This window comes from Stenella coeruleoalba (assembly GCF_951394435.1).
Source record: "Stenella coeruleoalba genome assembly, chromosome: 2".
In the NCBI taxonomy this organism is placed as follows: Eukaryota; Metazoa; Chordata; class Mammalia; order Artiodactyla; family Delphinidae; genus Stenella; species Stenella coeruleoalba.
The window spans coordinates 141096411-141123688 of record NC_137147.1 but is presented as its reverse complement, the minus strand read 5'-3'; the positions used below and the strand labels follow the sequence as shown (position 1 = coordinate 141123688).

General features: G+C 50.0%; 1 protein-coding gene across 5 annotated transcripts in view; it reads right to left on the bottom strand.

The window, feature by feature from the left end:
• The window catches only part of MEGF11 (multiple EGF like domains 11), a gene marked incomplete at its 5' end in the record, with an annotated part of 378890 nt that extends 356469 nt beyond the window's left edge, over window positions 1-22421 (bottom strand). For 4 of the 5 annotated variants that reach the window (XM_079910941.1, XM_079910942.1, XM_079910946.1 and 1 more), the window contains one exon: window positions 22071-22175. Of the gene's footprint in view, window positions 1-22070 lie in introns of all 5 variants that reach the window. The other variant, XM_079910943.1, reaches the window with a different exon arrangement.
• Window positions 22422-27278: the final 4857 nt, after the last annotated feature.

Below are 27278 nucleotides of genomic sequence, written 5' to 3'. Positions count from 1 at the left end.
AGGCCCTGCTCAGAACCACTCTGCTAAGCCGCCTCAGCTGACAGTCTCTGGTCAGGAGCCTGCAGAGCTGAACTCACCTCAGTGGCAGGTCTTAAGAGTCAAGGATGGCCCAGGGGCAGCCAGCCTGGAGGCACCAAGACCCGTAGGCTGTAGAGACCATCTCCAGCAACCCCAGCAACTTCCCAGCCCATTGGCTTATTCCTTTGCCTTTGTCCCCTTCCCCACCCCAGTCCTGGTCACCCGTGATCAGGAGCCCTTTACCTGCAGCTGGACCAGCCCTGGTCAAGGCAGATGGTGGGAGCTAGAATTAGCCGTGCGGTCAGAGACGCAGCATCTAAAGTCCCCAGGGAGCTCTGGGCAGCCTCACGCCATCTGAGCTCTGGCCTTCCCTTTGCCCCTGGCCTTTGGGCCCCTCTAAAATCCTGGGCTTTGACCTTGTCTCCGGCCTGGCACCCCAATCCCTTGGGGACCTGGATGCTAACTAATACAGCCTGCTTCACCTCATCACCCGCAAGGGAAGGGACCCTGATCCTTAGACCTCTCGCCTCTGAAATGAGCATTCAGGAGGGAGAGGAAGACCAGGGAGTTTCACTGAGGTCTGGAGTGTGTAGGGCTTATGCACGCTATTTGCCGTACTTCCCGCCTCATTTACTGAACCCACCTGACTACGTGATGAGGTAAGAGTATCACCATTTTACAGATGAGGAAACTGAGGCTCAGAAAGGTTAACTAACTTCACCAAAGACACAGGTGAGTGGAGGAACCTAGTCCACGCTGCCATCAAGGATGCCATGGGGTTACGACCATAATAAAGCAGCAGGAGTGTTCACAAAGGCAGGTGTGACTCTGGAGGAGATGACACCACCTTCATCTGCCACAGCGCTGACACCCAAACAGGGTAATCAGGGGCCTAGACGTCACTCAACTGCTCCTATTACTAACACCTAACTTAACACATACTGCACGCCAGGCACCCTGCTAGGCACTCAGCATGCAGTATCACATTTAATCCTCACAACACTGTAAAACAAGTACTATTATTATTATTATCACTTTACTAAGGCTTAGCAAGCTAAAACAAATTACCCAAAGTCACTGCAGTAAGTGCCTACCCAGCAGCCATGCCAACTTCCTCATTCCCAGAGTGCCTGACTTTTGTCCAGGTGCCCCCTCCTCTCCACCGTGACTCAGGGAAGCATAACCCAAGTGGAACTTCATTACTCTAAGCCAATCACAGTAATTCCTTTCCTTTTGCTGGTGACTGATTTAGGAAAGAGCACTTGACCCAATTCTGGCCTGCTGGAGGGCTTCTGGGGAAAGTTTCCTTGCTTATAAAAGGAAATGCCCAACAAGAGATGGGCAACTCCTTCTTCCACTGAACATTATCGTTTATGAATGTGATGACTGGAACTACAGCAGCCATCTCACCACCATGAGGCGCCAGCACGAGGATGAGCCAACATGCTGAGGAGAGCAAAGAGGTGGAAAGGACCTGGGTTCTTGTTGTGTAAGCCCCAACGTCCTGCTCTTCTGTTACTTGCAACTTCACAGAGAGAATGTGAACTTGCATCTCTCCCCCTCTAGACTCTAGACTGAGTCCAAGCCCAGAGCCTGTATCTATATGCCCCTCTGAAGATTAGATACCAGACTGTCAAGCTACACAGATCCAGGGATGGTTCCGTCTCCTCGACTGTGGGCCTGTCAATCCTAAGTAGAAGACACAGGCCAGAGCTCAGCCTGGCCACCAAGCCCTGAAGGACAAGGATCCCAGCAGCTGCCCTCAGCAGACACTCCACAGTGGAGGGAGACCCGGGAGCCAGCCCCTGCCCCTTGGGAACCAAGTCTCGTTTCATTCTCCCTTTCCACTGCCTTCCTCTGCCATTGCCCCATAAATCTCCAGTTTATTAATTCTTTACATGAGGCAGTCGGGGTGGGATCCTGATTTACTCCCTGTTCATAAAACGCTGAGAAATTAAAGGTGGAAATTACCCAGAAAGACACAGAGCCTCCACCGGGGAGCCCCAGAGCAGTTCCTGGCCCAGAACCAGGCCCTCTCTGCCCTTCCCACCTTCGGAACTCAGGATCTGGTGATGTCATTGCCTTGTCCTCCCCCACAGACACCTCTCGGCTCCTACTCTGCACAAAGCAGGAAAGGGGGTGCCACTGTCTCCCTGAAAACCCATTTCAGAGTCTCTTGTCTTTTGAAGATTTCCTCTTCTTATTTCCTCTTCTTATATCCCTTCTGCTGAACATGATGGGGAGGGGAGATCAAGTTGGGGACCAAAAGTAGGGAGCTGATTAAAACAATTCAAATGCCCAAATATGTCACAAATCCAGAGACATGACCAGGAGGGAAAATAGAAACTTTGTATTAAATGACTTCACCGACCCAGGTGTCTCAGTGGCCGGATCATCCTCCTCATTTCTCTAACCTCTGAGGGCACCTCAAGAGCACTTCACCCCACCACTCCCCAAGACCCTCCAGGTACTCAGAACGCTGACAGTCTCTAAAATCCAGCAAAGCCTCGATCCTCCTAACAAAACCCTGCCTGGGTCTCAAAGCTGCCAAGGCTCCCACATCTCACAGCCCACCCGATAATTGGCTGCCAGACCCCACCTCTGCCCCAAAAGTCAGGGAGAGTTACAAGTAGGCATCAGGGTCTCATATCAAGGATGAGGACTATCCTAGTTCAGTATAACAACATATCTTTAGTCCACCTATGTGCCAGGGATGGCACTAGGTACTGAGTCCATTTTTGACCAGGTCCCTGCTCCTGAGGCTGTCACGGCGGTTTTGAAGTTGTAAGACTGTAATAAGCAGAGTGCCAGGGGAGCAGGAATACAGGCCACTTAGCCCAATGGAGGGAGGGGAGTTCAGGGAAGACTTCCTGGAGGAGGAGGTGTCTGGGCTGAATTTTGAAAGACGAGCAAGCAGCAGCCAGACTAAGGAAATAGGGAAAGGCATTGCAGTCAGAAAACAGCCTGAGCAAAGGCTTGGAGGTGATGTAGCACTCTGTGTTCTCAGGGAGGGGGACTGGAAGCAGGTCATCATTACCAAAGCGTAAAGCAGGGATGGGTAATGGAGAGAGGATAGAGAGAGGCAGCTGGGCCTTGACTGTTGTGCTAATGAGTTTTGACTTTATCCCAAGGGCAATGGGAAACCATTAAAAGGTTTCCGACAAGACAGGGACATGATCCGGTTTGCGAACAATCCCCTCTGCCTGCCACGGGGAGTGTGGACTGGGGGGGACAAGAAGCAAGAAGGGAGGCCACCACCAGCAAAAGATGGAGAAGGGTCAAGGCAAAGCAGAGGGCTCCTGAACGAGGAACAGCTCTTTGTTCTGGAGGCATAAGCCACGTCTGCTATGGTCTGGACAGGACAAGGAAGAGTGACGGGGCAGCCTGGGGGCTCTGGGGGTGAGCGGAGTGAGGGCCTGGGAAGGGCTGCCCTGGAGAGAAGGAAAGCAATTCGAATCCCAGTTCTTTAGCCTGTGAGGGGTCCCCTGTGAGCCTCTGCGCCCACCTGGTCCCAGTGGCTGTTTGCAGGCAGCCTCCCCATCACCCCCAAGCACCCCGGCCCCTCCTGCCTCTGCTCAGCCTCCAGCTCCCCTTCCCTCCCTAGGCTGGGGAGGAGGCTCTGCCCGTTCAGCTCCATCTCCTCCCTGAGAGAGCGGAAGGGCAGAGGGGCGGAGCCAAGATGGGCAGCCCACCCCAACGCCCCTGGGAAAGACTGGACCCTTGTTCCCACCATCTCACACTCAAAATTCACCTCAGGCCCCTCCCTGTGCTAGGCATAGGCCACACCCCACCCACCACCTGGCACCTCCTTCCTTTGTGCAGTGACACCACCACCCCAGGGCCCCCAGCCGTCAGGGTCCTGCGCCTGTGTGCTGACCCCCGTTATGCCTCATCACACTGAGTACTGAGTCTGTTCATTTCCACCAGATGCGGTGCCTCAAGGACAGAAACCATGTTTCCTTCATTCCTAAGGCTGATGCCACTCAAAGCCTGGTGAAGGAGACTTCCCGGGTGGATTCTGTGACGGGAGCTTCTCACGGAGCCCAATCTGCCCAGGGAAGGTGTGTCTCCTGACAACAGGGTGTTCAACACCTGTCTCTTTCCAAAATACTCTCTCTGCCAACAAAGACCACCTTGCTGGCAAAACAATACGCTCAAAAATGATGTTCTCACCATTCACTTCCAAAAAAGGAAAACAGTAAGCACGTTTCCAGTGCCTAACACGTGCCATTATCTCTAATTCTAGAATAATCCTTCAAAGGAGCAACTGTGGCTGCCATTTTACAGGCTAAGAAACTAAGACTCAGAGAAGTTAAGCCGCTTGCCCAGGTCACACAGCTCACAGTCCAAGCCTGGACCTCCAAGCTCTCCCGTGCAGTCCACCGACCTGCAGAGAGGCCCAAGTGTGACCTTGGGTCGCATTACCTCTCTGGCCTCGGCTTCCTCATCTGGAGAGTGGGATAACAGGAGGACCTCCCTCACAGGTCAGTTCACGAGACAATCCATGAGGAAGCTGGCACATGGTACCCTCTCACACGTAGCCATCCTCCTGCTTGGCTCAATGCTGTCTGGAGGGCTAGCTTCCTACCTTCATCCACTCTACGGCCCCTTCCTGGGGAAGGAGGGAGAGGCATACTCCTGCATGATAAGTGAACCAATAAACCAATCTTTTTGTTTGGGTGGGTATAAATTATAGCAGGAAGCTTTTTCAGTTAGTGTCCTCTGTGGCATTAGAAGTATCATTAATTATGTATTAGGTGTTTGAAAGGAAAAGACATCAGTAGCCTATAGGATGCATTTGCCTAGTAATAGAGGATTGATTAGATGCAGTATCTATACTGAGGGCTACTGAGATTCAGGTCCCCGGCTTCACAGTGGTGGTAAATTACAGCCACAAAAATCTCTGCGATAGTAAATAACAGCGTCCCAATTGCTGAAGGAATTCCCGGTGCCTGTTGATGGGAAGTGGGCAGCCACCCAGTCACTTCCGGGGAAAGCAGGACAGGGCCCCACGACTCCGCTGCTGGGGGTCTGGTTCTCATGGTGGGCGACTCCGACCCCCAGCCCAGCTCTGAGCTGGGCCATAAACACCTGCTCAACTCAGTCTGCAGATGCTCCAGAGAAAGGCTGGAAGCTGCTTCCTAAACCTGGATTTTGCTAAAGGCTCTTCCGCGACTCCCTCTGGGAGTTAGATGCTCGAGGAAAAAGAAAGTGCATGTGTCGCTTCTCCAACTGCAAGGGTGTGTGTCCCCTTTTAATGAGGAGGGATGGAGGAGAGCTGCTTCCACTCCTGGAGAGATGAAGGCCACTGAAACCCCTGTAGTCTGGAGCCCAGGAGTGCTGCCCAGAGGTGGCAGGGACGGGATCCTACCTGAGCAGCAGTGACAATAATAACAGGCAACATTAATGAGTGTTCACTGTGTGCCAGGCCAGGTCTAAGCCCACTACGTGGATTAACTCAACCCTCAAAGCAGCTCTGTGCAGCAGGTGCTGTCATAACCCCACTGTACAGGTGAGGAAACTGAGGCACAGAAAGATCTCCCCTAGTGATCAGCATTGTCCCCTCCCTGACTTCCTTTGTGCCTTAACTTAAACGTCACCTTTTTGTTTTAATTAATTAATTTATTTATTATTTCTTGGCTGCATTGGGTCTTCATTGCTGCGCGTGGGCTTTGTCTAGTTGTGGCGAGCGGGGGCTACTCTTCGTTGCGGTACGCGTGCTTCTCATTGCGGTGGCTTCTCTTGTTGCAGAGCATGGGCTCTAGGGGCATGCGCTTCAGTAGTTTGTGGTACGTGGGCTCAGTAGTTGTGGCACGTGGGCTTAGTTGCTCTACCATGTGTGGGATCTTCCTGGAGCAAGGCTCGAGTCCGTGTCCCCTGTCTTGGCAGGCGGATTCTTAATCACTGCGCCATGAGGGAAGTCCCAAACGTCACCTTTATATTGAGACCTTCCCTAACCACTGTTTAAAACTGTATTCCCATCCCCACTCCATCACTCCCTTGTCACCTTCAGATATGCTCTATCATCTACTAACTTATTTTGTTCATAGGCTGGCTGCCTCCACTAGAATGTAAGTTCCACAAGGGGAGGGATTTCAATCTGTTCATCTTGTGTCATTCACTTCTGTATCCCCAACAGCTAGAACAGGGTCCAGCACGTAGCAAGTGCTCCATCAAAGTGTGTTGAATAAGTAAAGGCTGAGTCACCTGCCCAAGGTCACCCAGCTTTTAAATGGCAGAGCTTAGGTTCAAACCCAGGCACCCTGGTTCCTGACCCAGGAAGGACCTTCTCCCACTGCTGAATGAAACTCCATGGGCAACGGTGATCTCTGAGTCTTTTCTGTTCCCCTGAACTGAGTTGGGAATACCAGGGCTTCTGATAGCAGCCCCCATCTGACTTTTTGTGGGCAAAGACAAGCAGACTTGAAAACAGACCCTCTCCAAATAACCCTGTGTCAGGGACTGAATGTTTGTGCCCCCCCCCCCAAGATTCTCATGTTGCAGCCGTAACGCCAGGATGGTTGTATTTGGTGTAAGGAAGTCATTAAGGTCAAGTGAGGTCATAAGGGTGGGACCCTGATCCAATACGATTAGCATCCTTACAAGAAGTGTCACCAGAAAGCACTCTCTCTCCCTCTCTCTCTCTCTCCCCCTGCCACCCTCTGTGAGTGAGCACATACCCAGGAAAGCCATGTGAGCACACAGGAAGAAGGCAGCTGTCTGCACGCCAGCAGGAGAGCTCTCACCAGAACCCAAACTGGCGGGAATCTTGATCCTGGACTTCCAGGCGCCAGAGCTGCGAGAATATGAATTTCTGTTGTATAAGCCACGCAGTCTGTGGTACTGTGTTATAGCAGTCTGAGCAGACTAACATACTCCGTCACTGCTGAGTGCTGAATGGGTCTCTCGCCTGCTGAAGAATGCCGATGGCTCCCCACTGCCTGCAGGGTAAGGTCCAGACTCCAGCACCTGGTCCCAACTGGGTATTAATTAATTGACTAATGGTGGCTGAATCAGACCCTACTTAGGTGCCTTCCTGGACTTGCTCTGCCGCAGCTTCCTCCTATACCATCCAGCAGTTACTTTCTCAATGGAGAGCCAGGCTGCCACCATTGCATCTCACCTAACACCACCGCTGCCTCAGCCTCCCCTAGGATGACTCTGGCACAGCCTCCCCTGCATCCAACACAGGAGCCATAGCTGCTCCAGTGCCCAGGTTCAATCCACTGGACATAAGGAGGTGCTGGTGGTTCTCACTTCCGGACTCAGCTGAGGCACCATACCACAGGGCGTGGGATTTGCCTTTCCCAGTGGCTGCCCAGAAGGGCCAGGTGATATGACCCAGAAATGCAAGGGAGTTTCCTCATGGGGAAAACTGGGACCAAGGAGAGACCAAGATGCTGGCTGATAGACTCTCTGCCTTCTTCTACCCTGGGCAAACTGTTCTGAGTCACACTGGTTCCACTCGGCCTAACCACAGACATCCCTCATGAGTCAGCAACGGACTGGCTTTCTTTCCTCACTTCCTTACAAAGCTGTGGCTGGTCGGCGTTTGCTTTTCCTCCTTGGTTGCCTCCTTCCCTTCCCTTCTCACTCTCCTTGCCCTGGGACTGTACCCCTACCCCCAGGACAGCACTAGCACTAAGTTTTGCCGCAAGCTCTGTTTTCTGGGAACCTAAAATATACTCAGTCATGGATGGCCCTTGGTGCCAGTAGGGCTTTACTCAGAGTTAAGACCAAAAGAGAAGATGAACTATTGACTTTGAGAAGGAAACAAGATACTGCTGACCCTCTGATGAGGGAAAGTGACCCAGATCCATGGAGACACAGACAAAGAATCTCTCCTGCTTCCCATGCTGCTCCTGGAAATGCTTCCACCCATGGGAAGGCAAAAGCAGCCCAGGTTCCCTGGGGACTTGACTTCCTGAAAGACATTGAAGGGATTCAAGCCTGTTGCTAGTCTGAGGAGCATCTGATAAACAATTTATACGAGAGTGTAAAAGACATACTACAGAACCTCTGTTTTCAGAGGGAGCCCATGAGAACTGCTGATGCTAACATTTGCTGAGTCTTTATTGTGTTCCAGGAACTAAGCTAAGCCCTTTACCTGCACTGTTCATTTAATCTTCACAAAAACCCTATGTACTGTTATTAGTATTAAGTACTATTATTATTGCCCCTTTCACAGATGAGAAAATGGGAGCTCAGACAAGTTAGGGAACATGCCAGAAACCACGCAGAAGGGACTCAACCCATATCTAAAGAGGGAATGCTGAGCCCAGTGATGGCCCATAAGGAAGATACTTTGGGGGTACAGCCCTCCTAAGGAAGCCTTTTGGGTTGGTATTTTCTGTGGCATTAGAAATATCATTACTTCTGTACTAGGTAGGGATGTATGTACAACATGATAAATATAATGAACACTGCTATAGTTATACAGGAAAGTTGTTAGGAGAATAAATCCTAGGAGTTCTCATCACAAGAAAAAATTTTTTTTCTATTTTTTTTAATTTTGTGTCTACATGAGATGATGGATGTTCACTAAACTTATTGTGATAATCACTGCGTGATGTATGTAAGTCACATCATTATACCATACACCTTAAATTTATACAGTGCTGTATGTCAATTATATCTCAATAAAACTGGAAGAAAATTAATGAATATACATATATACATATATATATATACATAATGTATTAGGTATTCGAAAAGAAAAAACATCCTTTGCTCCTTTGTTTCCCGTAAGGCCAGCCCTGGCCTCAAGGTCCCTCCCCAGCCCGAGATGGGTAGAGAGGTGCTGAAACATCCAAAGTGACCCTTCCTTTTCACCCTCACAGGGGGAAGTCGGTGGAGGCTTGAGAAGCAGGCAACAGGGCACATGTTGGAGTGTATTTGTCTCTGGCTCCCATATGACATAGGTGGCTCTGGTCAGAAGCAGCTGCCGGTGGAATAAGAAAGTCTCCTCCCCCCAGCTGCTCCTCCCAGGGTCCCAGGGCCTCTACCCACCAACCAATCCCTCTGCTCAACGGAGGGAAAAGCAGAGGTTTCTTGGGCTTTCATTCTCCCCCAGTTCCCCAGTTCTGAGAGGGAGTTCTGGACCAGAAAGAATAAAAGAAAAAGCAGCAATTCTTAATATAATGACATTGAAGAAGAGCAACTCCATTTTACCTTGAAAACTGCATAACTGAAAGCAGAGTCTATGTAGACAATGCAAATGATATGCATGTAATATGCAAACGTCTGCAAATGATCCAGGGCCGGGTCAGGGCTAAGGCGCCCAGTGGCCTCTAGAGGGAGGTAGAGGAAAGCGAACCCAGGGTAGTTAGGACCTGGGGTCAGGAACCAGGTGAATGCTTTGGCTGGGAGCATCTTAGAGAGGACCCACGTCCACGGCACTGTGAACCTTCCCAACCCCACGGACTCTTCCAGTCACACCAGCACTGCACTACATACACGTGTACACACACACACACACAACTGTTGTCACCACAATGACACACACATTAAAACACACACACACTCACAGAAACACACAGTCATGCTGTCATGAAACATTGACGCACAGACACCCAGCCATTCACAAAGACACAGAGACTCACTTACACACCCACTCACTCCACCACACACATGGATGAACGCAAACACATACGCAGACACACACACGTAGAAACACACCAACACGGACACAAACACAGACGTACACATCTCCATGCTGACCCAGTGCAGCCAGTCTGATAAATCTATCTGGAAAAGAAAACAGTCTAGACGTACTGAATACCTACTGTGTACCAGGCATGGTGCAGGAATTTTAAATCCTCATTTGATCTTCACAAAGCAAGATTAAGAAGTGGGATGTAGAGGGGTGAATATTCCAATATTTACTGACAAGGAAAAGGAAACCCAAAGGTGAGTGGAGAGCCTGAGCTTACCCAGTAAGCAGCCGGAAAGAGAGAGACCCAGTTTCGTAGGGTACCATGAAGCCACGCCATTCCCCCTCCCCCAGCAGAGCCTTCCCTGTACACAGTGGGACACAGACATCACTGCCAGCTCTTCACTCCTCCACCTCGCGGTCCTCCCCAGACAGCGGTTAACCTCTGGCTTCCTCAGAGACACTCCTGCCCTTCTCCATCTGGCCCCTTCATCACTTTGGCTGGGGTGTGCTCTACCATGCAACCTCACGTTACTTCTGGCCTTAGTGTAATCTAATTTGGAAATCTCCTGGGGGAGGAAGGCAACCACTTCTTTCAACCCAAATGGGATACAAGACTGGATTTTCAGTCTCTGCCTGTCTCTGGGCGAATGTTCACACTAGAAAAATGACTCTTTCCCCAAAAGTATACAAACTTTAAATGCCACTCTGCCCACCACTTCACACACACACACACACACACACACACACACACACACACACACACACACATACACACACACACACAGAAAAGGAAATGTGCTTTTCAGGGCAAAGAATGAGTAATATTTGTCACTCCCTGCCATAAAGTCACCATGTCACTTTGGGCAAGTCACCCACCATCCCAGGGTCTCAGTTTCCTCATTTGCCTCATTTGAGAGATAAGACAAGCTGATTCTCCAGGCCCCTCCCTCCCCCACCTTCCATCTCCCTGATAGCACAAGAGCCTGAGGCTGGCAGCTGCCCCGCGATGTTCCCCAGAACTGTCCCCTGACCTTGGGGACTCACTGCTAACGCTGGGATCTGACAGGAGCGCGGGCCTGGGCCCTGCCAGGGAAGGACAAGGTCAAACACAGCCCCAGGGGTTAGGATTCAGCCATCACCCCCGGGCCTCTGGCCTGCCTACCTGAGATATTCTATGTCCCCCTGGTAGCCTCAGAGGTTCAAAAGGGAGGTCAGCTTGGAGCAGGGGAACCCTGAGATATATATAACAAGGCCGTGATTTTGGAGCAAGCTGGAAGAGTTGCAAAATGCCACATTGAGGGTTCCGAGTGTATTTTAGGACCTTGGGCTCTCTTTCCAAATTAATATTCATGGGGACAGGCGTGCCATCTATTTGCATACGTAGATTGTTGCTCATCCACTGCAGGATAAAAAAGTTTTGGGGTGTTATTATTTACTATAGTTATTTTAAGCTTGGATGATAAACCAGTCGAGTCAGGCAGGGGGAGGGCAGCTTCCAAGGGCAGGAGTAAGTTTTAAATAATTTTCGATCTGAGGAAAGGTGGGTTCCAGATACCCAGGAATGAGTCACGCCGACCCTGACCGGCAGCATCAATTCCAGGACAGCCCTTCCAAGGTCATCCCATTCAGCCCCTACCTCAGAAAGCCTGGCCACCTCACATGGTCCCACAGAAGCCTTTGGGAAACCAAGCCCACCACTATCACTCAAGGTCATGGTTGAGAGGCAGGCAGGCACAGGTTTGGGGTGTGACTGTGGGCAAGCCACTTGAGCCCTTGTTTCTGAGGATAATGATCTGCTTTGCAAAGTTGTAAAATACACACTAGAAAGTTATGGAGAGGGATGGTGGTGATGGCTGCGTGATATTATGAAGTATTTAATACTAGTGAACTGTACACTTCAAAATGGTTAAGATGGTAAATTTTATGTTACGTGTATTTTATCACAATAAAAATAAAATTCAAAAAAAAAGGACAAACTTGAAAATAAATGCACCACAAACGTGCTTGTTAAAGTGTGAAGCCCTAACCAAGGTAGCCGTTGTTAAGTTATCTTCTCTCCTAGGGTAACTGGCGTCCACTCCTCCCACGCACCTTCAGGGAAGCCTCCATCCCCTGCCACTGCCATCCAAAGCCACCCGAGGATCTGAGAACCATTATCCTGCTCTCTACTAGCTTCACTTCTCTTTTAGGCATCAAATAACACCCTAACTACTCCACCAGAAAGCAGTGAGTCCACTGGAAGAATCTAGAGGTTCCCAAATTACTCCAGAGTCCTTGTACTCTGATCAAAGAGCCCTGAAACCTGGTGAGGGTCCGTAGGGAAGGAGGCAGTGAAGCCTGGTAGCAAATTCAGGGGCTCTGAGTCATGCAGACCTGGGTGGAATCCAGACGCTGCCAGTGTCCAGTGGGACCTTGACTGCTCAATTTCTCTGCGCCTCAACCTTCTCGTCTGTACGATAAGGCTAATACTATTCTACCTACCTCTTGAGATAGTGGTGCATGCAAAGGTCCAACATGTGGTTTCTATTATTAGGATTGCAGAACCATCAGCCACAGCTCTAGCATTAACTCTTTCAGACCCCTGGGGGCGCTCTTTCAGAGCACGCAACATTTGTTCTCAAGCAGGGGTTCCTTAGGCACTGAAGTACTAGTGTTGTGGTTTCATCTCAGTGATCAAGTAGTCACACTCAGTCGCAAGGCAGCTTTGCGTCAGCGTCTGTTGTTGCACTAGAATTAAAGAGAGCTCCTTTCATTGTTGTGGGCTAATGACAAAAAAGTGACTGCCTGACACACAAATGCTTTTGTGCCAAGGGCTGGCCAGATGACCCTTCAGCACGTTGTAGGAACAAAAGCTTCACAGTTGTTCAAGCTAAGAGAAGCAGGGGGAGAGTTGAGTCACCACAGGGCGTGTGGTGGAGGAAGCGACCAAAACCATGATCATGTAGCAAGGGTTGATGTAGTCTTAGCACAACAGCATCTATCACGTTAAATTAATATTGTTAAGCTGAATGTTATTGGCTTTGTAGTTTGCATTTTAATTTATAAACTTGTTTGGGCGCTAAGACTATGAATGAGCTATAAGCATAAGTTGTTTATGTCTAGTTTTGTGTTTATATATATAATATATATATATTATATTAGTAATTTAAGACAATATTAGAGGTCTGTGGGAAGCCTTTTCCTCCTTTTTTTTTTTTAAAATTTATTTCTGGCTGCGCTGGGTCTTCATTGCTGCATGCAGGCTTTCTCTAGTTACAGTGAGCGGGGGCTACTCTTTGTTGTGGTGTGCGGGCTTCTCATTGCGGTGACTTCTCTTGTTGCGGAGCACAGGCTCTAGGCGTGTGAGCTTCAGTAGTTGTGCTGCACGGGCTTAGTTGCTCCGCGGCATGTGTGATCTTCCCGGACCAGGGCTCGAACCGTGTCCCCTGCCTTGGCAGGAGGATTCTTAACCACTGAGCCACCAGGGAAGTCCCTCTCCCTTTAAAATGGAACCATCTGTACATTTCGCAAGTTTTAAAACCACTGACCTAAAGATTAATGCAGAGACCAAGCCTAAAAATCAGGTTAATTGTTCATTTTCTTCTACAGTGGATGGGCAGAGGGGAGGTTTGGCTGAGAAGAAACTGCAATAGGTGAAGGTTAAGTGATTTGCCCAAGGTCACTCATAGGTCAATCTCCACACTCAGGATCCCTACCTTGGATGTCAGGGAAGTCTCTGGACTCTTGGGTAAATTCCTTCCTCCTTTGCTCCTGAAACATCTTATTCTACTTTGACTAAACAATAAAGGCTAATAAACAAGTGGCTTTCTCTGCACCCCAGCTCCTCTCCCCACCACAACTCAGAGCCAAAATTTCATCCAAGTCCTGAGGAAAAGTGGATTCCTCTCCCAGCTCCAGGCAGAGGTTTCCAGAGGCTCCCACCTCAAAGTGCTCCAAGGATGTCCAGAATAAAAGATTTCCTGTCTATTGTGAAGGGATAGTGAACATAGTATGAAGAAAATTCCACCCACAGATCTTTGCAGAGCCTGCCCCTTTCCCACTTCTGACACCAGCATCACCAACAGGTAGACACTGAGCCCTGCTCAGTGCTGGCTCCTGGGGAGAAGGGATAAACCAGTTTCAAGGAGCTGGTTTGTTAGGGAGGTGAGACCTACACAGACAGAGCCCAGGTGAAGATGAACCAGCCAGCAGATATTCAACAGCTCGGTTGTGTAGTGGAGAGATGGGAGCTGTAGGAACTCAGGGGAGAGGTAGATCAATGAGAGATGGCAGAGATGGAAGCCCCCTAGAAGGTGGGGGGCCAGAGCTGAGCTGTGAAGGCTGAGTGGGACCTGGCTGAGTGGAGGGAAGTGATCATTTCAGCCAGTGGCAAAAGCTGGGAGAAGGCAACAGCGTTCCTGAGGCAGTGAGAAAGCTGGAGTTGGGCAGCCCTCACCTCCTACCAAGCTCCCCTCCTTCTCTCCACTGTCACCTTCCTGCTTATCCTTGGACGTACCAGGGGAGTTCTCACCTCAGGGCCTTTGCACTTACTATCCCCTCTGCCTGGTGTCCCTACTCCCAGATACCCACGTGGCATCCCTCCTCTCAGTCTCTGCTCAAATGTCACCATCAGAGAGGACTTCCCTGACCACACTGCATCCCATCACCATACATACCCCTTCATCTTGCTATTTTTCTTCATTGCAACAAGCGTAAAGTATATAATGTGTTCAATTTTTACCACCTGTCTCCCCCACTTCAATGCAAGCTCCATGAAGCAAGGGCTTTGTTTTGTTCCCTGCCATACTGAGTATGTGATCAATGATCAGTATTTACAGAATGAATGAATGAATGAATGAGAGGAAAGAAGAATGCTTTGAAAGGATGGAAGAATGCCAGTCAAAGCTCCTGGAGGTAGCAGAGACCTCCTTCCTGTTGACAGGTCAGCAGTGTCTTCCTTCCACATGTAAGACACCAGAGACACAGAACAGGAGTGGTGGCAGGCGAGGGTGGATGGATACAAAGGGTCAAGTGGGGGTAAAGGGAGGGCAGAGGAGTTCAGAAACCCTGGCTCAGATCCAGCTTGATCCCACTAGCAGAATGTTTTATGCTATCAAAGGAATCTCTGGCCCAGGCTTGAGGGTGGCAGGAGAGATAGTCAAGGTAAAAAGGTGAGGGGTCAAAATGAGCCACAACCTAACGGGGGGTGGAAGGTCTTCAGGAGAGAGTTGTTGTAAACATCAGAGTTTAAAAAGTCCCCCAACACACAAGAGAGGGCCTGAGTCTTATCAGAGACAAGAGACAGAAGGAGGCTGTGGGACACAGCACATGGGGAAAAGAGACTGGGAGAACAGGGCACCCATGGGTCAGGAGAATGTCGGGAAGAAGCCACTTAACCTCTCCCAGCCTCCACTTCCTCACCTGTAAAATGATGACCATAATTCCGACCTCACAGGGTGGTTACAAGGCTGAGTTAAAACAACTCCCCAAAATCACCTAAACTAGTGCCCAGCATATAGTAGGCAGGCATTCATCGAATTGAGTCCCGCCTCCAAAGTGAGGTTAAGGTAAAAAGGGTGAAGATTACCTGACTTTTCAAGTAAATAATCTTATTTCCCTTATTCCTGTGATTTATTAATTCAATAAATATTCACTGAAGTGCCCTGTGCTTGCATGTCACAACTGGATACAGAGAAGGATCCACTCCCACCCCGTCTCAGACCTCGACGGCCTTACCTCCAATTGGGAAGACGAGGAACATTTCAACAAAATGCTGAACAATGACCCTAGAGTGTGTTATGAAGTACCAAATTTGTGGTGTAGGCAATAATTGCTACAGAAGTTCAGGGGAAGGAAAGACCGATGCTTCGAGATGGCTGTGGGCTCTGGTGTCAGGGAAGGTCAAATGAGGATGTGGCTCTAACAATGGCCTTGAAGGAAAGGATGGTTTGGCTTAAACACGGAGAAAGGCAGAACTTGAAGCAGAGTCAAAGGTGGTGGTGAGTCCTGACAGGTAAAGATGGGGAGAAAGGATGCAGGCAGATTGTGGAGACTTACGAGGGTCAATGTGAGGAGTCTGGGCTTCATCCAGTGAACACTATGGGGGAAAATGTAGGGTAAAAATGACATTTTAGGATGACTTGAAGGAGGGAGATAGAGGCTGGGAAACGGCACCTCAGGCAACATAACGTGTCTACAGCACAGATTCTAGGCTCATGGCCGCCTCTGCACTAGAATTCCAGACGATACTATTTGCAGAGCCTCATAGACTGCTCCTGTAGGAGACGTACGTCCCTATGACCCCCAGGCACTATGCCTTGGGGCTGGGAGGTCAGATCAGGAGGCCACTGCCATCACCCGGCACGGCACGAGGTGGAAAGAACCTGTACAAAGGGGAAGTCTCATGCCAGAAAGGAGGACTTATATTCAAGAAACATAATGAAAACAAAAGAAAGTCGGTGCTTCAATACAGGAAATAGAGGAAGGAGGCAAAAGCGTTGCTAAGGTTTTGAGCCCAAGCATCTGGGAAGACCGTGTTGCCAACAAGAATGAAGAATCCAGAAGGGCAGATGGCTTGAGAAGTGGGAAGACATTAGATTTCATTCTAGGCATGTAGACTTTATAATGGCAGCCAAACAGCATCATCATCATCATATCATCTAATCGGCAACTGAAGATAAGATATAGGATCTCATCTTGGCCTAACGGTCCCATTTTACCACTAAGAAAAGAAAAGCAAGAGGCAGCAAGCTGGGCAGGAGCTCATAACCCATCCATACTAAGATGCTGGAGTTCCTGTATGCACTATGAACAACCTCCTCCAGGAAGTCTTCCCTAACTACTGTGGCTCCTACTGATGTCATGTTCCTCCTACCATGGTTGGTCTGCAAGTCATAATTATTTGTTTACTCTCTGGGTGTGTTCTCTGATTATTTGATAGTCTACATGGTCTAGTCCTCACATGTCTCCTGCACTAGATTATAATCCTTTGATGTCAGAGATCAGATCTTCAAATAATGTACTTCTTCCATACTAATCAAGTGCAATTATTGAGTTAATTCAGATTTATCTGCCCAATAAATCCCTATTGCCCAGATGAGTAAACTGAGGCACAAAGAAGTGAAATACTTTGCTTAGGGTCACAGGGCTAAAAAGGAGTACAGAAAATTCAAACCCAGGTCTTAAACTCTAGAGCAGATATTGTTGATCGCTCCTTTCTTCTTTCCAAAAGCCTCCTAATTTTTTTCCTCTCTGAGGCTCAACACACAAATCAAGATTATTCTAGATCAATTATGATGGTCTCCTTCCTTTGCCTGTGTCTGGCTTATGCATGAACATGTGACTCACAATTCCAGCCAACTGGACATGAGGGAAAGTCTGCTGAGCCTTCTGGTAAAGGTTCCCCTCCTGCCTTTTCTGCCTCTGCATATTGTAAAGGTGTAATACATGGATCTGTTACAGCCATCTTGTGACCACGAGACCAAGAAAAGATGAAAAGAATCTGAACCTTTGATGATGCTGTTGAACCACTGAAAGAACTAAGCTTGGGGCAGACAGTCCACACCTGTTGTACTGGGAGATACTAAGTTCCTTATTGTTTCAGCCAGTTGTGTTCAGGTTTTTTGCTACTTGCAGCCCTGACTGATACCCACTCCAATCAAGGGCTCTTGTCACTACAGGTACTGAGCCAAGCATTATGGGAGATATACAAGTAAAAGTCCTGGTCCCTGCCCTCATTGTTCCTTTCCCAAGATTAGACGTTCAGTAAGTATTCAATCTATCTCTGATTCATTGATTCTCCCTTTGCTCATCAGTTACAAAGGATATATTCCCTGAAGGCATCTTTCTTCCCTTTACTCAGACTCACTGATTATCTCTAAATTTCAGCCTCACGTTTGGACTGTGGTCTCAACACTACCGACCAGGTCCTTCCCCATCACCAGGCACCACCTCTAAGGATCAAGCTAAAAGCGAGGGACTCACGCTTAGCCCAGAGAGACCATCAGCGAAACTCCGCACTCCTAAATATTTGTTCTTTGAAATGTCTTTCTCAATTAGATCTCACCCAAATGTTTGAGAGTCAGGCTGAATTCCAACTTCCTGCTCCAGAACAAATATGTTGAGCCTGCATAATTACTGCAGCCAGCTTTATTTGCTATAAAAACATGGATTTTTTTTTTTTGCTCCTTCTCGACAGTAAAATAATAAATAGAATCCAGATGAAAAATACCAGCATTTAGTAGAACAACTCTTTTATGGTTCTTTTCTTTGGGGTCTAATTAACACATTGGGGATAAAATGTGTTTTTACATTTTCCCAACCAGCTAAGGTGAGACACAAACTCTCCTTTCCTCCTGCTGAGATACAGCTTCACATCAGAAACACAGGTGAAACAGACAGACAGTTTCAAAACATTTTGAAATGTTCCACAAACAGATCTGTATACCTGTGAGGTGGACCTCCTCCAGTCCCTCTCTGTTCACACTGTTCAATTTTTTTCTCTGCCCCTTAAAAACACATTACATAGTTGCTGTCAAATGAAACACAGATAGCCCCATTAGCCAGAGAAGCAATCTCTCTTTCTTTCTTTTAAATGAAGAAGACATGCCTTTTAGGACAATGACCACGGGGGCCATGAAAGTTTCATGAGGGGCTCTTGGAGTGGATGACACCTTTACAATTATAACAGTGCTATAATAAACCCCCGCAGAGCCACAGGGCATGGAGTCTACATCCAACACACGACACCTATTTATTCCCTAATTATATTGCAATATATTCTCTCTGTATGTGTACTGATGAAGATAAAATATTCTTTTAATTCTGTGGCCTCCTGGGAGGTAAAGGAGAGGGGATCATGCATAGGTGAATTCTGGGAGTTCCTAGAGTTCAATCACAGCCTTTGTTCCAGGCTCCCTCATTGCATAATCTCAAGAAAATCACTCACTTTCCCTTGTTCTAACACAGTGGTTCTCTCATTGCGGGGGTCCGGGGCCAAGAGCATTAGCATCACCCGGGAACTTGTTAAAAATTCAAATTACTGGGCCCACTCCGGACTCTTTGAGTCAAAAATTCTGGGGGTGGAGCACAGCAATCTGTGTTTAAACAAGCCTTCCACATTGAAGTCTGAGAAGCACTGGTCTACAAAACAGGAAGGAAAGAGCATTATTTTAAATTGAATCAGGGATCAGGGATACCTGGACGCTACAGGGCCTGGGCTCCTTTCTGCAGAGCTGTCTCAATCTGCAGTCAGGGCCCCATTTACCCATCTGTATACAGTGGGGCTGCAGCGTTCACCAAGAAGCTGTGGATGCTGGAATTTGACAGGTACATGGTTACCTGGCACCAGTCTCTATGGATAGCAAGATCACAGTTGCCAATACTCACCAGCTCCCTCCCGCAATACTCTGACTGGCAGAAGCTCTGCAGAGCGGTCCTCCAATGCCACATCTAAGGTCATCATTGCAGCTGCCTCTGGGTTACCCTTGGCAACCAGGAGCCGGGGTCATGGAAGCCCACAGAATCTCCAAATCTCCTAGTCAGTAGCTTCAAGCCTTTTCACCTCAGAGCCTTGAACCACTAGAGGGGAGGCTCAGGACTAATTTTTTTTACATTGTCCCATTTCAGCACTTCTTCAGACATCTTTTGTGTGTTTGCCTCCACTCTACAACTAGACTTTAAGCCTGTGGAGGATGACGCCTAGAATGTCAGCATCACGAGGTATGGGACTCTGACTGACTGGCTCACGGCTGTCTCCCAAGGCCTAGGCCAGTGCCTGGCACAAAGTAGGAGCTCAAGAACTGTTTGTTGACTAAATATTCCTAGCACGTTAAATGCTCTGACCATACTAAGTCCAACTGTAGGCCCCAAACCTTCAAGCATCTAGAAGTTATGTTTGGAAAGGGGCAAAGAAACTATTTGAAACCCCAGGGAAGAAGGAGAAAAGGGAAAAGGAGAAGCAAGAGCCTGAATATTTCCCAGCTGGAGCCACAACGCTTGGCTCATAGAGTGCTGACTACCCAGCCAATTTCTCACCCTGAATTAGGAACTAGAAGACCTCTGGGCCAGGGTTGGGATTTTTGTTTTGGGGTTTTCTCTTTTTTTTTTTTGGTTTTGTTTTGTTGTTTTGTTTTTTGATATTAGGATCCTTGTGCAGGGAGGGGCCGGAGCTGAAGGGTGATCAGGCACTGACCACAGCTTCTGAGCTTGAGTTCTAAGCAGCTGGGTCTTCTAGCTGCCCTCATGCTTCTCACTCAAAGGCCAAATTCTCATTGGTGCTGACTCTACTGTCTTTTGACCAGACACTTAAGGAGAGCTTTTCTAACCTCTTAGGACTCAAGCCTCATGCCCCATGATCCTTCTCCCTCAATTAGAAATCTACCCAAGACTCAATTCCAAATCATCCCTTCTCCAGGTGCTATCCCTAATCCTGCCCCCTCCAAATAGTGATTTCACCTGGGAAGCCTTCCTTGACTACAAAACAGAGGCTGCTCTTTCCCTGTGGACTGTACTTTATGGGGCTGGGCCGAGTCTTAAGGGTTTCCTTTACCCCCAGACTTCAGTGCAGAGGCAGGATAGATATGTAACCAACTGTCACCTAAGTGATTTATCCTGGGGGATGATCACAGCACAGCACCTGACAAGAGACCAGTCCTCGACCTCTAACCTCACACACACCCAGTCCTGCAGCCTCCAAAGGCCTTACAGTGGCCTGGCTGGGAACACTTGCCCTGTGCTGAGAAAGTGGTAAGGACAGCACAGAGTACTAGAAAAAAAGCCCTGAACTAGGAGGCAGGAGACCTGGTTTACATTCCCTCACACCCTTAACTAGCTCTAAGCGAATCCTTTCACTTCTCTGTGCCTCCGTTTGCTGATCTGTGAGTTGGGAGGAAGAGGTGGAGACTGCAGTCGCGGACCTGGAATTTCTAGCGGCTTAAACAGCATATGATCTAAGGAGAGAGCTGGTGCGTGATGTGCAACCAGGGAAAAACCCGCCAAAGGAGCTGAAGATGGAGTGTCTGTAGACGGTCGATTCGACGCCCTGCGGGGACCCCGCCCAACTGTCAGGGGACAAGGGCCGAGGGACCCTCTCCGCAAAGCCCCCAACTCTCGGTCCCACTAAAGCTGCTCTAAACCCTTCAAAAGAACCTCTCCAACAGCACTCCAACAAAGCGGGCTGCGAAGCCAGGGTCCCGCGACCTCCGCGGAAGCCGCACCGAGTTAAGTCCGGCCTCCCGGACTCCGGGAACGAGAGGACACGTGCCCCCAGCAGGCTACGAAACACCCGGCCAGCCTTCGCTTGCCGACACCCCTACTTTCCCGGCAGAGCGTGGAAGGGGCGCTGATGCTCGCGCACGAGTACCATGGCCTGAGCGAGCAGAGATGGCCCGGAGCCCAAACCACCTAAAGGCCTCCTCCAACCTGCTGGAGGCCTTCCTCTTTGCGTCCCCGTGGGGGGGGGGGGGGGGGGGAGGACGGTACGGAGCGGGAGATCCTGAAGCGGAGCCACCCAGGTTCCGGTCGGGTGACGGCTCCGTCCCACTCACAGACCTTGACTCCCTCGAGGAACGATTTTGCGTATTTTTCGTCGTATTTTTTCAAACAAATAAGGAAAATAAACCAAGCGCAGGAGGAAGGCGGCTGCGTTCTGCTGCTCCAAGGGACCACAACCACCACCCGCCCCACCTCCAACACCACCGCCCAGGACTAGGCGAGAACTTGGGAACTTCGGAACCGCGCTCCAGGCGCGCACTGGGAGTGACTAGCTTCTCTTAACTTCGGGAGCTGGGGTCGCCGCCGAGGGCAGGAGGGACGTCCGGGGAGTCGACTCGGACTTCCCCTTAGAGTCGGGACGACTGGATGAGAAAGACAGGAAAGGGGTATACGTTCCGTTTCGCGCCTCCAAAAAGCAAAAGTGCACATGGTACCGCCCGGGGCTCAGCGGCAGCTAGGCGCACCGCTGGCCACCTCAGGGGACCTGGCCGCGCCTCGCAGGCTCTACGCCCGGACCCCGGCTCTCCCGGGCGTCTCGGGGCGGCTCGGGGGCGGGAGTCCCCAGATTCAGAGGAGGTCGGGCGCCCTCCCTGAGACAACCGCGCCGCGCCGCTGCGCTCGGGTTTTCCCTCGCCGCGGGCGCTGCGTCCGGACTGAGGCCAGGGAGTCCGCGCCTGCCCACGCCAGGGCGCTCCACATCCTGCCCCGACCCCTGGCGTTCTACCGGCACTCACCTCCTCCCGCGCCAAACTCGGCTTCCGCAGCCCGGACCCCGGCAGGGCAGCGGGAATCCACGGGGCTGGTGTAAAGTTAGTCGCGGGGATGCAAAGACCCTTCCCCGGGACCAAAACCCCCAAACCCCGTCCCCCTGTGCCCACAGCGCTCCGAGGCTCCGCATCCCTGCCGTCCCCGCCCAGCCACCTACCTGCTTCGCGGCCCGCCCGGGGCTCAGTCGGCCAGTCGTGGTCCTGTCCTCCGGAGCCTGAGCCGCGCCGGACCAGGAGCCAGAGCAGCGAGCGGGCAGCCCAGAGCCGGGCGGCGGGCGGCGGGCGGCGGGCGGCGGGCGGCGGACACCGCGCACCGCGAGAGAGTGAGCGAGCCGGCGCGCGGCTGGAGCCGCGGATGCTGCCGCTGCCGCCGCCGCCGCCGAGCCAGCCCCCACCCGCTTCGTCCCTCGGCCCCTCCCTCTCTCCTTCCCTCCCAGCCTCCCTCCTCCCTGCTCGTGGCTCCCTCGCTCCGTTCTCTCCCCCCACCCACCGCCTCTTTTTTTTTCTCCTTCTCCCTCTTCGGTCCTTTCAGACCCTGCTTTCTCGCTCTCGCTCGCTTGTTCTTTTTCCTCTTTCCGTGTCTCTCTCCAGCCTTCCTTTGGTTTCCTTTTTCTCTGAACCTTTCCCAGTCCCTCTTCTCACCTCCCTCCACCACCACCCCCCAACTTTACGTTCATTCCCTCGTCTCTCTCCGTTTCCTCCTTTCTCTCTCTTGCCCCTTTCTATCTCTTTTCGCTATTTTCTCCTCCTTTTAACCTTCTCCTGTGTCTGCCCTCCTCTCTCATCCCTACTCCCCCTCTCCCTCGGGTGGGTCAGAGTGGCCTGCGTTCCGCCTCCGTCTCCCAGCTCCGGTCTGGCGATCCCCCCGGGGGTCAGGAGGACCGGGGGAGCCCCCGGGCCGTGCTGGTGACAGGCTGAGGAAGGAGGGAGAGGGACGAGCCAGGGCTGGAGACGAGGGCTTGAGAAACAGCTGGGCAGGGGGCGGGCAAGAAGGCCGGGAACTCAGACTGTCAGGCCTCTAGGCCAGCTGAGCCATGCCGGGTAAGATGAGGAAACTGAGGCCCTGAGAGCAGAGAGCAGGGACTTGCCTTGCTGAGGTCTACTCCAGAGGCAAGGCCTAGACCATCACTGCTCCTCGCAGCCTGGGAAGGACTCCTCCGCTGACAGAGGCCCATCCACTGCTTACAGCCTCTCTGCCTGGCCCCAGCCCCAAGCTCCCAGGGCCACCAGGAGGAAGCCTTCTCCCTCCAACAGCACCTTACGCCACTCCACTGCCCGCACAATATTCTTAGGGGGTCTGAGCCAGGCAGAAGGGAGCACCTGGCTTGGAAGTAACAAAGGGAACCCCTTCTTCCCACCCGCACTCCTCCAAGCAATGAGAGACTTACCGACTACTGCTTATCAGGGATGGGGTAGCAGCAGGGTGCTTTGCTTGTGTGGTTTGTCTCCTTTTCTCCTTGAACTACAATGAGAGCAGGAAGGCCCAGACTTGGAAAAGGTGCTGTACACACCTCAGGAGAATAATTACTTTGTGAATAAAGCAGACACATTGTCTGAGGCTTTGGGAAATGCATGTCTGTACATGTGTCTGAGCACCTAGCCCTCTCAGTTCAACCACTGATAATGGACTTCATTCTGGGTCTCATGGGGTAAGTCCCACCCCTAGAAGTTTTTCCTGGCACTTCCCCATTTCAGCCCAGTGGGATCCAGAGGAGAGGTGTAGGGTTCCGGTTCCCATGGACCCCATTCTGCAGCTCTGCTTTGTCAAGACAGGATCATGATTCTCCTAGTTTCATCCCTAATTGCTGAGGCCAGAGTTTGTTCCCCTTCAGTACTGTCCCTTCCGTGGTACCAACCAGAAGCAGACCCTCCATCCAGCCCCTGGGTAGAAACCTACCTTGGGATATTGACAAAACCCCACACAAATATCACACCGAGTTACCTACCTTGGGACATCAAATCAAATAATTAAACCCATGCCTCGGCCTCTGTTGTTCGCACCACACAACCAGAAGAAGAGTCTGGTCAGGACTGGGGCCAGGTTGAAGCCAGTGAGACACACCTAGGGCACAAAATTCAAGGAGATGCTCACTCTCTGGGTCGTGCAGTCAAATCTTAGGGCTATCACCAACCACCTGTGTCACCTTGGTCCATCGCTGCCCCTCTCTGGCCTTTCGTTTCCCCACCTGACTCTGAAGAGGCTGAAATAGATGTTCTCTAAGGGTTTCTCCAGCTCTCAGGCAATGCAGTTTGTGGGTATCAGAGATGCTAAAGGTTAAGAGAATGGGTTCTAACTTTCTCGGTTTGTATTCCTGCTCCACCACTTACTAATTATGACACTGGACAGCCACTTAACCTCTCCAGCTTCAGTTTCCCTATCAGTAAAATGGGAATGATAACATTACTGTGAGCCCTGTGAGGAAATATTACACGTAGTAGCACGGGATAACTGTTAGCAACTAATATAATACAAGATAGGTTTTTGAATATCTTTTCTTCATCCTCACATTCCCTTTTGGATTATGAGTTGCAACTCCCACCTTCTCAAACTTCAGTTCTAACAGGTTTGGGGAGGTGGGCAGTTCTTCCTGGATAACCATTGCCCCCCACTCAGCAAGCAAATGCATGGGAAGCAACCCACTTCCCGGTCTCTCTCTCACACACTCCCATGCTGCCAGGTGTGAATTGCGTGGCTGAGTGTTGCTGGCCCCCTCCACGCGGGGCTGAGGATTGCCTGGTTTTCTGTCATACTCTAAAAAGCCACACGGATCTATAAAGCTACACCTTCTCCACCCAGCTGGCAGGCCTCCAAGGACACATGTCCCAACAGAGCCAGGAACACTTTTAGCAAATATCTTTGAGGGTCAGCTCCAGGTGACGCTGGAGCCCACCATCCATCATTCGTTTGCCAGTCCCTGAGAGCCCGCTTATGGGAAGCACTGCTCTGTACATCCTATTGCTGTATAATATTCAACCCAACTGCAACAAGTTTATTTTGGAGTTATGACAACATCTAGGACCGCTCTAATCATCTGAAGGTATAACTGGAGACTAAAGTCCACTATTCGAAGCTATAAGCCCTGATCTCTGAAAGCTTACACTCTAACCGAGCAGGAAGACGTTAAAACAGAGGAGTCGAGTGAGGTGATTGAGAGCAGGAGCCCTGGAAGCATCTGCTTGAGTTCAAATCCTGGTCCTGTCACTTGTTAGCTATGTGACCTTGAGTGGGTGACTTCATTTATGCCTCCGTGTTCTCATCTGCAAAATGGGAAAAATAATGAGGTAAGCACTGCTATCATCCTCATCTCTTGGAGGAAACCAAGGCTCAGAGAGAATTCCCTAGCTGAGGGTCACACAGAAGGCAAGAAGAGCCCAAGCAGAATTAACTTCATAGCCCTGGCTCCCACCCTCTACCTTCTCCTCTCAGCCTCTCTAATGCTTTTTTCTACGGGGCTCCAGAGTGTATCTTCTCCAGGGGGGTGGCATCTGAAACCCAGTTCCATTTCCACCTCTGCACACTTCAGCCTGGACAGGGGTGGGAGGTGAGGAGGCCAAAACTCTGGTGACCAAGGTAGGAAGACCTCCTCCTTCTCAGAAGTAGATTGTCAGAAGGCTACGTTGCTGGGCAGAATGTCCAGGCTCAGACCATGATAGTCCACACGTTTTCCTTGCTCAAGTGTGCAGGAAATTCCCTTCGTTTTCCTTCCCTCTCTCTCCTTTCCTTGCTGAGGGATCCCCCTTTTCCCCTCCCTCTTTCTGCAGAGCTCTGGCTCGAAGTCCCAGGGAGGAACACCCAACACATGCCAGGGATGGCTAGAATCTGTGAGTGGTGGAAAGATTTTTGGAACTTGCAGGGTCTTTTATTTTTTTTATTTTATTTTTTATTTATTTCGTTTTTTTGCGGTATGCGGGCCTCTCACTGCTGTGGCCCCTCCCACTGCAGAGCACAGGCTCCGGACGCACAGGCCCAGCAGCCATGGCTCACGGGCCCAGCCGCTCCATGGCACGTGGGATCTTCCCGGACCGGGGCACAAACCCGTATCCCCTGCATCGGCAGGCGGACTCTCAACCACTGTGCCACCAGGGAAGCCCTTGCAGGGTCTTTTAAACTCCTCAAGTGACACCTGACATATTAGAGCACTTGAGAAAATGTCTTTCTTTCCACCAGACTCTAAGATTTGGGGTCTTATTTACCTTCATGTCTATTACGAAGCCTCACATTGGGCCTTGCCTTGTAAAAAGAATAAGTAAAATATTTACAATTTATTAATAAGGCCTATACATGATCTCATTTAAAACTCCCAACAATGCTATACAGCAGGCATTATTATCCCCCTTTCCAAAAGGGTTAACTGAGGGTCCAAGAGGTAACTTACCCAAGGCCACATAGCTATAAAGTGACAAAACCCAAATTTGAACTCCAGCCTTTTCAAAGCTCTGTCCTCGATGCTATAGTGTCTCTCACTGCAGGGCTGGGACTAGGGTAAGGCAAGCAAAGGGCCAACTCTACCCTTGCACAACCGTGAGAAAAAGCAATCTTTGGATACTTCCAAAGAATTAGAGGGGACTGTGGGATCCCTGGGTCCTAGCCATTGACAAGGTGCAAAGAAGAAACTGTGGAGCAGGCAGAATCTAAGGCAACTCACCAGTGCTACATCTGCTCACATAACACACACTAACACAGTACACCCAGCACATCCTCAAATATGCCTACACACAACAACCCTGCCCAGGACACAAATTTGTAAGAGATAGCAACCCAACACTCCTACATATACACCAACACAGCCCAAAAAACGCCTACGTGCACATATAATACAATTCCTACACTCACTTAAAGACAGGGGAGGGAGACAGAGGATCAGGAAAAACTCAAGTGGAATGACTCTTTCACAAGCTTTTTATGAACCCACAACCACCAATCGAAGTCTTGATTAACTTGGTTGTATTTATTAAATCATGTTCAATATTTAATAACTTTGAATATGGATTGAATATTTAATGAGATTGGTTGAGATCTATTTACGCATAAACGTCAGAAGTGCCAATCTCTTTGAATCGAGAACTGAGTTTGTGAATCGTTCTCAGAGGCTAGTGCTGGAGATCTCTGAATTCTACATTTCATGGGTTTCTTGAAAGTATAGGTTATCATCATGAAATTGTTACACTATTTGTTATGATGCTCCACTATTATAGATTATTATACAGTCCCAAGAAATGTGGCATTTAGACACCAGATTTTCTTGCATCCAGGCAAACTCGGATTGGGCCTCTTGTTCTCTTTCCTCCATGTTTACCAGGAAAAGAGACCAAATATGATGCTGTGAAATGCATCTTGTCTCAAGCCCTTAGTCCTTCCACAGGCA